At 45.3% G+C, this 12,428-nt stretch overlaps 1 protein-coding gene across 3 annotated transcripts in view; it reads left to right on the top strand.

Moving 5' to 3' along the window:
• The window catches only part of KCNJ16 (potassium inwardly rectifying channel subfamily J member 16), a 73,956-nt gene that overhangs the window by 56,637 nt on the left and 4,891 nt on the right, over positions 1-12,428 (top strand). The gene's annotated exons all lie outside the window — the stretch shown is intronic.

The raw sequence follows: 12,428 nt of genomic DNA, 5'->3' as shown, positions 1-12,428 counted from the left end.
AACCTGTACCTGAGGAAGTCAAAATCACATTTACATACAGCCAATCATGGGGAAAGCTTCATTTAAGATTCTGCTTGCCGAAACAAACTTTTGTTCTTAAAAGAGAAGTAACATTCGTCAATGGGCCGACTCCAAGACAACATGAAATGTTCCAGCGCTTCACACATCTTCGTCTCGGAACAGAAAGCCTCCCTAGGTTACACAACTTTATTGAGAGGGGATAAAAAACCTGAAGCTCTTTCCAAACCTCACTGATGGGTAAAGGGAAAGTGTGACGCGACTACTAAACCAAAGCTTGAGTGGAATTCATTGCATGCTTCGGGGATTATAGAGGGAAAGCCCCCAATTTCAAAGCAAAGTCTTGGGTTGTTTTCCTTTTGATGTAATCAGTTTCTGAGAAGAGAATTATTTTGGAACTTGGGATTCCATGTTATTTTTTTTTTTCATATTTTATGACTAGACTCTTCACTGAATATCCGTTGGTTATAATTCATTATTTCTAGTTCCCATAAAGACTGGGAAATGGCATAAGAATGGGTCTTACAAGAACTGCAGGGTTGTGTCAAGGGATTGTAATCTTGCTGTTGTGGCCAATAGGTGTCGGTTTTTATGGGTTTGGTGGTACATAAAGTGAGGGTTTTGGAGCAGCCCTAAACCATGATTAAATCAACTTTAGCATTAGTAGCATGAGCCCTAGCCTCACACACTCCAGCCTCCCCTTTGCACATGATGGAAGGACATTAGCTGTCACCATCCCTGGTTAAAACAAACTGTGGTTTGTCGTTTTGTCTAAATGGTCATTTGCAGTTTGTTCTAACAGTTTGTGAATGAGCCAGGATATCAAACCAGGATATGATCGGGGGTTTTGAACCAGGCATGGCAATTTCCCTTTTTGCAGTGCAAAAAGCGGAGAGGAAGTGCAGAAGCCTGAGTTTTGTGCTAGTATAGGAAGTCCTCAGATTTATGACACAATTGGTTCCTGAGAACTATGTCTTAAGTCCAGATGTCTTAACTCAGAACCCATTTTCCCATAGGAAATAAATGGGGATTTGGTTCCTTAACCTAGGCCAGATATCCTACTTTTTTTCTGCCATCAAAGCTGGTGGTGTGTTAGTCACAGATATGCAGCAGAGAAGGTGATGGAGAGTCAGAGGTTGCTCACCTTTCCCACCCACTCCCTTCCTAGTCACTTCTTGACTCTTGCTCACTTTTCTGTGGAAGGGAGGCAACTGGGCAGCTCACCTCCATTTCCTCCTCTTCCTCCTGGGCAATGGTTAGTCAGGAGGGTGGGCAAGAAGTAATGTGTGGGCTGGGAATGGACTGGGCTCTTTCTGTCTCCTGATCACAGCACAGCAGTTGTCCCAGAGGAGGAGGAGTGGAGGCAGCAGTGGTGGAGGCAGGGGGAACCTCTTGGATGGGTGAGTCAGCCAATCTCTCTGCTGCCAGGACTGCCACTCTCAATTACAATGTGAACTTAGCTGTCATTATCACCTTCTCCTCTAGCTAATGCAGCCTAGAGGAAGCCTCTGAAGGGGCTAAAGGTTAAAAAAATTAAAAATATGCCAACACCCCCCTTCCCTGGACTGGACCGAACCGGGGGCGGTTCTAAAGGAGTGCTGGACTGAACTGGTCCAGTCAGGTTCAAGTCTGGTCTGGACTCAAACTGAACCGGTCCAGTCAGTTCTGTGCACATCCCTACTGGAGGCCAGGCATCTGGGTATCCCACAATGGGTATCTGGGTATCCCACAATGCACCATGTGTGGTACATTTGGAGGATTATTCAGGCTGCATGCAGGAGACACAGGATCCCAGCAGCCAGGTTAAAGGAGCTCTTGCTCTCTTAACCTCAGCTAAGAGCTGGGCTTAAAAGTAAGGTTTGACTGGGCAGGAGTGCTGAGATCCACGTGGATTGTGTTGCTCCACATAAGCAGCCTAGCCCAGGCTAGGGTGCTCTAGCCTGAGTTAGGCTGCTCGTGAGAACAGCTTCATATTTGCATATAGCACTCAGGGTTTGCCAGGTTTCCAGAACAATAGCCACATCTATAGTAATGTGACAGATGGTGCAGATTGGTGGTAATTAAATACAAGGACCATAATTAAATACATGGTTAGTAAACACCAACAGACTTCTCAAACTCACTGGGACAAGAGAATCTGAGATAGGAAGCAACCTTTGGCACTGGCGGCCTTATGAACTCCAAAGGCTTAATGGCTTGAAGTCACAGAGTGCTGTCAGAAGCCTCTTCTGCACACTGCAGCACTCTTAAGGATGGCTGGAGGTGAGGTCTCCTGAACAAGGCTGACAGCAAGAAACAACTTTGTGAGCTCTTTACTAACAATAGGGACTAGCATTGGGAGGTGGCAAGGTGTGGGGAGAAAGTCATAACAGAGTGAAGCAGCTGGTGAGAATGTAATTGTTAATTAATAAAGTAGCCCTGAGTTCATAATTTCGCCTTGTATCTTCATATTTGTGAGTGTAGGGACAGATATGATACTGTAATTTTAAAAGAAAGAAAGAAAAAAGAGAGGAAAACACAAACAATGGCCCCATTCACACATAATGCCAAACCGGAGCTGAATGGGACAGAGGTTGGAATTCTTGTCCATTTGAATGAATGAAACTGCGGTTTTACGCCCCAAGGGACCTGTGGTTTCCTTTGCCAAACTCCAATATGAACCTTCAGTTTGTAGTCAGTTTTGCTGCTCCAACCTGAGGTTTGAAAGTGGCAGTGTTACATCTGAATACAGACACTGCCATGACTGTGGTTTTGTGCTGTTCCTGGGACCAAAGTCATAGAGAGGGCAGCCCAGACCCACCCAGGAAAGCACCCGCTCCATGCCTGCCGTGCTTCTCTCTCTCCAAGCATTCCCTCCCTCCCCCGGTCTCTGCATTCTTCAAGCCATTGCCTGGCAACAAGAACTCTGCCTTGTCCCATCCTCAGCTTCTAATCCTGTCAAAAGGGGAAATTCACATTGAGGGATGCCCGCTTTCCACTGTGTCCCTTGTTCCCCCCTCTGGAAACCAGAAGAGAAAGGTGGAGGGATGGAAGGCTGGGCACTGTGTGTTGGTCACCCAAAATAAATCAATAAAACAGTATGTTCACAAGCACATTTAGTCACGGTGGCACCATAAATCGGGCAACCTGATTAGATCGCTGGAAAAATAATATATGACAGGGCAGTGATTTTCAGGGTCAGCTTTAAAGGTAGTCCCACCCCGGAATTCTTGAATGTCTCTGCTCTATTTTTTGTACACTAATGCTGGGGAAGGGGGGTCCATCACCTTCCTCTTGGATAAAGAGTATACTCTATGGCATGAGAAAAGCTGTCCGTGGTACAAAGGGATGCAAGGTGCAATGATGCACCTTCTCCCAAGGACAGAGTCAAAAGCCATGGAGACATGAGAGCGGGCTGGATGGCAGATGCTGCCCAGTCTGGTCGATCCACACAAGCAAGCCACGGGGATAAGTGGCAAGCCGACATGGGGGCAGGAGAGGGCATGGTTGTTCCTGGACTCCTTTGCCAGGGTCTGCCATTGCAAGAGCATCTTTGGTCACAGTGGATCATACCCTAGCAGTGTTCCCTCTAAGGTATGCACATGTGCATGTTCTCACACATTTCCTGATGTCCACTCAGTTAATTTTAGATCCTGCTCAGTTTAAATCAGGAGGGTCCCACTCTGAATGCATGCGTACACACACTGCCTTGATAGTGCCACCCAGATCAAAGCTGATTCTGCAGACAGATGAAAAAAATAGAGACAGCACTGGACCCCCGGATCCTTTGCCCTCCCTCATATACATATTATCTCCTAGAAAGTTATCATGATCCCTTCCTGGAGTAACAGAAAAATAGTGCCCTTTTGCATCACCCTGTTGCCAGAAATCGTGTTTGTGCAAGACTGTTTTGGTTGGGAGCTCTTATGAGGGCAGCAACTGCAGTCAGAATAAGGGCTTAAATACCATTTAAAGGGATTTAAATGCCCTTTCCTTGCCGAGGCCAGTCAGTCCATTCTGAAAAGGCATGATTGCACTCAGCACACTCTCTTGAAGATCATGGCCAGTGACTGCTGCCCTGCAGATGTTCTCACACCTTGTACACACTCTGGCCACATGAGCACTACAGAGCTTGCTGGGATGAGGACTCAGTGGACTAGGAAGAGGGAGGGGCTGTCCTTCCCTGAAACTGGAGATTGGCGGCCTATGGTTGGATGAATGTCTGTGATGCAATTCATGGTTACAAAAATTAATCTTGGGTTCATCTACTGTGGTTTCCCGTTATGTGCAAATGCGGCCAATACCATGACTCAGCATGGCTCCAGCTTCTGTCCCCTGCTAACTGAGCAAAGAGGCACCTTTTCAAAGTGGTGATCCTCTTTATTGAGCAGGGGGAGAGTAACTGGCCCTATCCACCTCCAGCACAGTACCTCCAGTGACTGTTGCTGGTGTCTGTCTTATGTTCTTTTTAGATTGTGAGCCCTTTGGGGACTTATTTACTTATTTATTATTTCTCCATGTAAACCACTTTGGAAACTTTTGTTGAAAAGTGGTATATAAATATGTTGTTGTTGTTGTTTAAGCAGAGTTTAACAACCCTTGCTAACTGGGCAAAGAGGCAACTTTAAAGTGGAGTCTCTCTCATTTTTAGGAGTGGGAGAACAACTCTGCCTGTTCAGCCCAAGCACAGCATCTCTCCAATGGCTGTTGGTGGTGTTGACCTTTTATTTCTTTTAAAATTGTGGACTCTTTTGGCACAGGGAACCATCTTATTTTGCTAACATAAATAAGCAAATGAAACGAAAGGGGCATTTAGGTAAATGGGTGAAGTTTTACAAATCCATTTTCTTTGAAGTGAGGTTTTTTTTAATTTTAGTTTCCTGCTCTGAGGATGCCCCCACAGAACTCCAGAACTGTTTCCCTGAGTTCAAAACTTCATCTTGATACTTCCGTTTAAAGAGGATATCAACTGTTTGAAGGTTATTTATTTATATCTATGTAAACTGCTTTGGGAACTTTTGTTGAATATTCTCTGTTGTCTATATGTGTATGAGGAGCTGTGTCCAGTGTGCACTCTTCTGCTACAGCCTTTAATAAAGGCAATGTTCATCATTACTTCCATGCAGCTTTCCCCCCTTTGAGGTTTTTGATATTCGATTTTGTTTTCTCTTCTCATGACTGAGTTTTTCATGCAGTTTGGGTGCAGGGTCTGGTTTCGTTTTCTTTAAAAAGCCAAAACTGTAAGGGGCAGGCTGGGGTTATATGCAACCATACTCAGATCTAGATTAGAAGGCCGTGGTCTCCAGCCCAGTAGTCTTGAGGTCAGGTTTTGAAGCTGGAGTTGTAGCCTGAATTACAGCATGGCAGACAAAATGTTCATCTCTGTTGACTGAGCAAGGGCAGAAAGCCTAGCTTTAGTACCAGACATGACCACCACCAAATATTTATATATCACTTTCCAACAAAAGTTTCCAAAGCATTTTACCCAGAGGAATAATAATAAATAAGATGGATCCCTGTCCCCAAAGGGCTCACAATCTTAAAAGAAATGTATGATAGATACCAGCAACAGTCACTGGACCAGTCTTAGACGCTTTGTACGGTTTGGCCTGCCAGTCAATGAGCTGATGTTGCACGTCCCTAATCCATTATCCATTCGTTGACAACCCATTGCATGTTCCTGTTCAGAGTTAGGACTCAAAGTCCTAGGGTTCTTGGGGGAGGCAACAGGCACTTGCTTAAGAACATAACAACAGCCCTGCTGCATCAAGCCCAAGGACCATCTAGTCCAGCATCCTGTTTCGTACAGTGGCCCACCAGATGCCTCTGGGAGCCACAGGCAGGAGTTGAGGGCATGCCCTCTCTCCTGCTGTTACTCCCCTACAACTGGTACTCAGAGGCATCCTGCCTTTGAGGCTGGAGGTGGCCTTTAGCCCTCAACTAGTAGCCGTTGATAAGACTTCTCCTCCGACTTCTCCTCCATAAATCTCCTTGTATTTTAAAACGTCCATCATAAATTTGAGATCTCAGATCTTCTTTGCATAACATTGCCTGTTTTGCCCTGATGTCTGCCCCCATCCAAGATCTTTTCTTTCTTTTTTTTAGTTCTGGCTCACACCCACATGACACTCATTTGTAGTTCTTACATCAACTGTTGTTTGATCCCATCAACAAGAAAAAACTATTTTAACCCAAGTTTGTTTATAAATAGGAGATTTCTGGCCTTTAGTTGTAGCTCACTTCCTTTTCACACCTCTCATTGTGGAGCTCCTTACAATACTACAACGGTTTCCAATTGCTGTTTGTTTTTCAAATACATCTTATTAAAATGTCGGTTCATGAGAGAGCAGTGGATGAAAAACGGCAAGGGGTGTTTCAAGCCACAGTTACAGCAAGTCATATGAATATTTCCAACAAGTGTGTTCCAAGAAGTATTTTTGGAAGCATGAATGTTATGTTTTTTAATGAAGGCCACATTTTGAGGATACGACACCATATGTCACATTCATTCTTGTACCAAAAAAGAAAAGGAAAGTATGCTAGGCTTTTAAGTGTTTTGGAAAAGTGTATCTGCATGGCTGCCATGAGTCTTTGCATGGCTGAGAAATTCTTGGTCTTTTAGCACATCCCAGACAATATGTACTACACTTCATAGGACAGATGCTTTACAACTTGCAGCTTGGGGAGAAAAATACAACCATTGTAGAATTCACTGGCATTTCAAACTCAGTTTGTAAGGCTGTCATGGGTAAAAATGATACATATAAGGACCAAGCTACGTCTTATGGTGGTGATTCTCTTTATTTACATGATGGTGATTCTCTTTATTTAGCAGGGGGAGAGTAACTGGTCCTATCCACCCCCAGCACAGTACCTCCAGTGACTGTTGTTGGTGTCTATCTTACGTTTCTTTTTAGATTGTGAGCCGTTTGGGGAAAGGATCCATCTTATTTATTATTTATCTATGTAAACTGCTTTGGAAACTTTGTTGAAAAGCGAAATATAAATATCTGTTGTTATACAGAGCACCTAGAGGATGCTAGAAAGGAAACAGTAGCCTCCGTGGCGAAGCTGGTCCACTGGGAGTCTATTACACCTAGAACAGTTTATTTCATGGGCCGGATGTACAAATGCAGCAGAATGAGGTGGTACAGTGCAGACATAGTAGTAAAGTCTGTACCACAGTGGGTGGGGGAATGTTATTTTTGAATGTTCATGTAAAAATAACTCCCTGCAAAATCTGGCTCATAAGAGAGAAAGCTTTATCTGTTCTGCTGCTTTTCTAGTTATAGGGAGTTTTTAACATAGGAGAGCCTTAAAAAATGTTGGTGCCATTCACACTGGGTGGGCGGGTGGGCAGGGGAAAGGCTGTTCCAACTCACCTTCTCCACCAGACGATGATTGAAATGTTGCTGGGAGCGTGGACTGCATTCCCAGATGATCTGCACTGTGTGGTTCAGTGCGGAGCTCCGGAGGCCTCTAGATATCCCACAATGCACCACATGACATGCATGGTGCATTGGGGGTTTCCTTCAGGAGATGGGCTTTCTAGGACCCTTTCTTTATGTCAGCTGGGTGCAGCCCCAGCACACACACAATCCTGGAGCCTGGGTTAAGGACTCGCTTGAGCATTTAACCCTGGCTAAAAGCCAGGTTAGAAAACTGGGCTAGGCAATGCTGCCCTGCTGGGATTGGGCCCAATCCTGGTAGTTTTCACGCACAGTCTGAACCAGGCTGGGCTTCCTTAGCGTGGTTAGGATGCGCATGAGAACAGCCTCATTATCTCTCATCTGGGGTTGGAAGATGTATAGTATAGATGTATATGATCGGTTTCAGTTTGTTCCAACTCATTATTAGTAATGTTGGCTTTGCTGGTGATCCTGTTGATGCCCTCGTTGAGAATTGGAACAACTTGATCACCAAGGCAGTAGACACGATTGCTCCCAAGCATCCCCTCCGACCTGCTTCAAATTTGGCCCCTTGGTATATGGAAGATCTACGGAGGCTGAAACGGCAAGGTAGGCGACTGGAGCACAAGTGGAGGAAGACTCAACTTGAATCTGACAGACATTAGAGCACATCTAAAGATGTGCTCTAGTAGACATAGAGCACATCTAAAGATCTATGCTCAGGCAATATGTGCAGCAAAGAGGCGGTTCTTTTCTGCCCGTATTGCCTCTGTTAATTCATGTCCAGCGGAGTTGTTCAGGGTTGTGAGGGGATTAGTATCTGCCCCCACTCCCTTGAACCAGAATTTGGAGTCATCAGTTACCTGCTGTAATGTGTTTAAAGAGTTTTTCGCAGACAAAATCTCTCGGATTCTGGCCAACCTAGATGGAGACTCCACAATTAATTTGATGTCTGAGCTGGAGGTGCCCAACAACTTCTCTTATATGATTCGACTGGATCGGTTTCAGTTTGTGACTCCTGAGGATGTGGACAAGCTGCTTGGAGCGATGAGGCCTGGTTTATTTTAAAATATCTGGTTTAAATATCTGGTTAAATATCTGGTTAAAATATATGTCTGGTTAAATATCTGGTTAATGTTAAATATCTGGTTAAATTATCTGGTTAAAATATCTGGTTTATTTTAAAATTAAAATCCCAATTTCGGGATTTTAATCACTGTAATTGTTTAATTGTTGTTTTAAAATGTTTTTAAATTGTTAATTGTTATATTGTTTTTTAATTTGTTGTAGCTCTTTACTGTTTTAGTGGTTCGTTTTAATTGTAAACCACCCTGAGCCATTTTGGAAGGGCGGTATACAAATCAAATAAATAATAATAATAATAATAATTATTATTCTACAAACTCATTCTGCCACATATGTAGACCAAGCCATAGTTTGCTCAGATTCTGTGGGTAGTTTTCATATCAGTACCACACATTCTTGATGGTACCTGACAGTAGCATGGAAATTCTCCACATGATTTGAGCAAGAAAGGTGGACATTGCAGACATTGCACAGAATAATGTAGACATATTCTTCAGTGTTCTCTATGTGGGGAGTTTAACTTGCCGTCTGTACGTAAGGAGTCACACACACTTCTTTCTCACTCAACACTGGTAACAAAGTTAGGGCTGATGAGTAGAGATGAAGGAGCAATTTTGCTATGTTCACTCTCAAGTGGGCACTTTGATAGAAAGCAGCTACTAAATTGCTTGGCCATTGTAGTTTTGCTCCTTCACACACTGCTCTCTCTTTCTCCTGACCAGAATGTAGGCCAGGTTCCTAATAATTTTTCAGGTATCAGTCATAGAGAGGGAGATCCTGTGCTTGTTTTCCTTTTGTTTCCCTGCTTAGTCTCATTGGCACTCAACACATAAAATGATGCTGGACATTACTAAATGGAAATATCCTTTAATGCATTCCATGATGTGGGGTCCTGGGAAGGAATATAAAAAACAGCATAGAACCTGCCTGTCCTTCCATTTGGCACTCTCCCAGTTCACTTGTCTCCTGGACAGCTCCATCTTCTTAGTTTCTTGGTGCTCAAAACTGGAAGTGGTGAAAGAAAAGTGGGAGTTGAGCTGTGAGCTTACGGGCTAAATGATTCTTTGAGGCTCTACAAACGATCTGTGTGTAGAGCCTGGGAGCATTCATGGATAGTCATGTGCACCGACCGGTTCGGAGGCCATTCTAAAGGCCTCCAGACCGGTCCGGACACGGGGTGGTTTTGGTTCGGGTGAGGGGTTCTAAAAGAGTATGGGGGGGCTTTACTTATCCCCTCAAGAATGCGGCCGTATTTATTTGAGTAAGCGGGCGGCATACCTCCCTGCCGCCCGCTTCATTCCCCCTCCTCTCGGCGCGGCTCGGCTGCTTCCTCCTCCTTTTGAAATCTCAATCGGGCGGCAGGGTATCTCCCAGTCCCTGCTGCCCGGCTCTTCAATGCCCCCGGCTCGGCTGGCGGCTGCCCCCTGAGCAGCCCCAAGACCCCTGGCGCCCCTTCCCTTCCCATACTCAAGGGGTCGGCAGGAGAACTCCCCTGCCGACCCCGTCCCCGTCCCCTTCCGGGCTGCAAATGGCTTCTAGGAAGCCTTTTGCGCACCTGCGCAAAAGGCTTCCTAGAAGCCATTTGAAGCCCAGCCGGGGAAGCGGACGGCAGGGAGTTCTCCCGCCGCCCACTCTCTAAAGTTTGCCGCCCGATTGAGATTTTAAAAGGAGGAGGAAGCAGCCGAGCCGCGCCGAGAGGAGGGGGAATGAAGCGGGCAGCAGGGAGGTATGCCGCCCACTTACCCAAATAAATACGGCTGCATTCTTGAGGGGGTAAGTAAAGCCCCCCCATACTCTTTTGGAACACCCCACCCCAGTGCCGGACCGCAACTCCGCGGTTCCGTGCACACCCCTATTCATGGAGCCGGTGGGGGCTATGGGGATCGGGGGCTGCATAGCCCCCAGAAGTCCCAGGATGCCACGCAAGAGGGCGCGGGGCATTCTGGGGGGGGGTTTCCTGATACTGGGAGGCTGCTTCTAGCCTCCCAGTCAGGGGGGGTCTACCCATGTGTCGCTGCGCACCGTGCCGGCACACAAGCAGGAAAATAAGGTTAATGGAATTCCTGATTCATTAACCTCGTTTATGGGGAGGGTGTTTTAGGCAGGCTAGCCACCTTGGGAGCACCAGGCTCATCTGTGAGCCTGGTGGTTCCCACAATCACTGGAAGGTGAGCTAAGCTCCCTTGGCCTGCTTTCCAGTGATCGTGGGAATAGCCTCTTTATGTTGAATGTGCCATTTGGCCCTGCTTGGTTGGTGTAAGTTAAAGAGCTGCCATGGGGCCTCAGTTAAATTTTGTACACCGCTTAGAGATGTGGTGTCAAAATATGATAAATAAATAAATAATAAATAATAATGAATAAATTAAGATTGCAACAGATTGCAACAGTGCCAATTATTTTTCAGAAGTCACCCAGCTGGTAACATTTGCCTCCGTTCCCTTGTTCAATTGAGGATATGTTCCTGAAACAGATATTGTGAACCGCCTAGGGACTTTTTTTGTATGGGGTGGTATATGAATGTACTAAATGAATAATAAATAAATAGATAAATATTAAAGCTTCTGTGGAGATAATATAGGTGCATACATATTTTTTCCACTGCAGCACTAGTTGCAGTTTGGGAAGAGTTGATTGGGGAAATAGCACAGTGGGAAGGGCTAACCTACCTATGTCCCAGCCACAAACACTGCTTTAATCAAATTCAGGAAAGTGAGAAATGAAATGAAAATGAAAATATCAGGACATCGTAGCTCCCCTGCATCATATGAGTTTGGCTCCCTGGGCTCAGACACAGCTAGGCACAGACTGGAATAAACACTATGCCAGATAGCTCTATGTCGCTTTATGGTTTCTAGTCCTCATGCAAGAGATCTTTAATTGAATATGGCTATATGGAATATAGATATACATACATATAATGATATAAGTATTATATATTTATTATATTATATAGGTTATAATATAATTATACATACATACAAAACATATTCATGGCTATATAAATCACTATGGCTTTGTGACTTTCTAGATCTACATTTTCAATAAAATAGATAACCAGGAATTTAAAACAACATTAAGCCAATTTTGAGACTGTGTGTTGAAGTTAAGGGATAAAAGGAGGTGGAGGTGGTGGGGGCTCCGTGTTGTCATTCCTTTCTACCTGCTAATGGTAGACTTGAGACTTGGCTGAAGTTAATTTGTAATGTGTCTGGGTTTGTCTGGAGATGGGGAGGCAGGGGGTGCCTTCGTTGACTGTGGGGCACCTATACCGGCAGTGGTGGGGAATAGAAGAAGTAACGTTGGCAGGTCAGCAAGCCGTTCCAGGGGAAGGGTAGTCAGAAATTTAATAGCTGTTTCCCCTTCCGGCTGTCCTGCCAGCTCTTTGACCTCAGGGATCATTGCCAACAATCCATATAGCCTTACCTTGCTCCTCTGCAATGCCAGGTCAGTCCAAAATAAGGCTGAACTCATCCATGGTTTGATTATGGATGAAGGGGCCGACCTGGTATGTATCACCGAGACTTGGTTGGGGGAGGCTAGTGGTCCAGTCTGGTCCCACCTTCTCCTGCCAGGATACTCTGTAGAGGAGCAGGTGAGGGGACGTGGGCGGGGAGATGGAGTGGCTGTGGTCTATAAGGATAACATCTCCCTTACCAGGGTCCCTGTTAGGGTATCAGACCTTATTGTATGTGTATAGTTAAGTTTGCGGACCAGGGATAGATTGGGACTTCTGTTGGTGTACCGATCGCCCTGCTGCCCAACGGAATCCCTTACTGAGCTCACGGACTTGGTTGCGGAACTCGCGTTGGAGTCTCCCAGACTCTTGGTGCTGGGGGACTTTAACGTTCATTTCAGGACCAATTTGTCCGGGGCAGCTCAGGAGTAAATAGTGGCCATGACAACTATGGGCCTATCCCAAGTGGACTCTGGATCAAC

The sequence above is a fragment of the Hemicordylus capensis genome, chromosome 2 (assembly GCF_027244095.1).
Source record: "Hemicordylus capensis ecotype Gifberg chromosome 2, rHemCap1.1.pri, whole genome shotgun sequence".
In the NCBI taxonomy this organism is placed as follows: domain Eukaryota; kingdom Metazoa; phylum Chordata; class Lepidosauria; order Squamata; family Cordylidae; genus Hemicordylus; species Hemicordylus capensis.
This window is presented reverse-complemented; position numbering and strand designations above follow the sequence as displayed.